Genomic DNA, 1,226 nt, shown 5'->3' on the forward strand with positions numbered 1-1,226 from the left:
GCTCCTACCTTCTGGAGCTGTGAGGGGCTCAGGCAGGCCATGGAGACGCCAGGGCACTGGGCAGTTTCTAGGTGCGGCCTCCCTCCGGGTGGGGAGGACAAAGTTTAGGAGCCTGGGAGGACTTAACCCTTCCCTACCCGGAGAAAACCCGGTCCCACCACCCAGCTCTCCTCCCCCAGACACAGCCAGATCAGCCTGTGAATCCAGGATTTTCCCGGTCCCCACTTGCAGGCTCCTACCTTCTGGAGCTGTGAGGGGCTCAGGCAGGCCATGGAGACGCCAGGGCACTGGGCAGCTTCTAGGTGCGGCCTCCCTCCGGGTCGGGAGGACAAAGTTTAGGAGCCTGGGAGGACTTAACCCTTCCCTACCCAGAGAAAACCCGGTCCCACCACCCAGCTCTCCTCCCCCAGACACAGCCAGATCAGCCTGTGACCTCCAGGCCAATCTCCCCCGCCTCCACAACTAATCCAGGATTTGCCCTTTCCCATCTCCAAGGATTTTATCTGCTCCCTCTGGGTTTCTTTCTGGAAACCACCCCCTACGACTGCTTACCAGGTGCCGGGAAGCTATGCTCTGAGAGGGTCAGGCCAAGCAGCTGGGCTGAGTCCCAGTCCAGGCACCGCCATTCCCTGTGACTCTGAGGAACGCCTGCCTCTCTCTAGGCCTCAATCTGGATAGAATGGGACGCAGGGTTGGTCTGGGGGATGTGCAGCACCTCCCTTCCCCAGGTGATTGGCATTCCAAAGGTGGAAGAAGTCCTGGGGAGAACTATCTGGGCCCCTCCCAGCACCGATGTGAAACCCTCTAGGTCCTGGGAGGATTATGGAAGGGAATTAACGCATCTGTCGGCAGCTCAGAGTAAGGTAGGAGACATGGGGTATCTTAGTAGGAGGAAGGGGATGAGGAGAGAGATGCTTCCTGTTACCCACCCTCAGGCCCAAGCTACTTGGCATCTCAAGTCGGCCTGCCACAGTGGAGCCGAGGTCAGAACACCACCTGCAGGCCAGGTGTGGTGGCTCATACCTGTAATCCCAGCACTCTGGGAGGCCGAGGCGGGTGGATCATGAGGTCAGTAGATCAAGACCATCCTGGCTAACACAGTGAAACCCCGTCTCTACTAAAAATACAAAAAACCAGCCGGGCATGGTAGCACGTGCCTGTAGTCCCAGCTACTTGGGAGGCTGAGGCAGGAGAATTGCTTGAACCCGGGAGGTGGAGGTTGCAGT

The sequence above is a fragment of the Mandrillus leucophaeus genome, unplaced genomic scaffold, assembly GCF_000951045.1.
Source record: "Mandrillus leucophaeus isolate KB7577 unplaced genomic scaffold, Mleu.le_1.0 Scaffold109, whole genome shotgun sequence".
NCBI lineage: Eukaryota > Metazoa > Chordata > Mammalia > Primates > Cercopithecidae > Mandrillus > Mandrillus leucophaeus.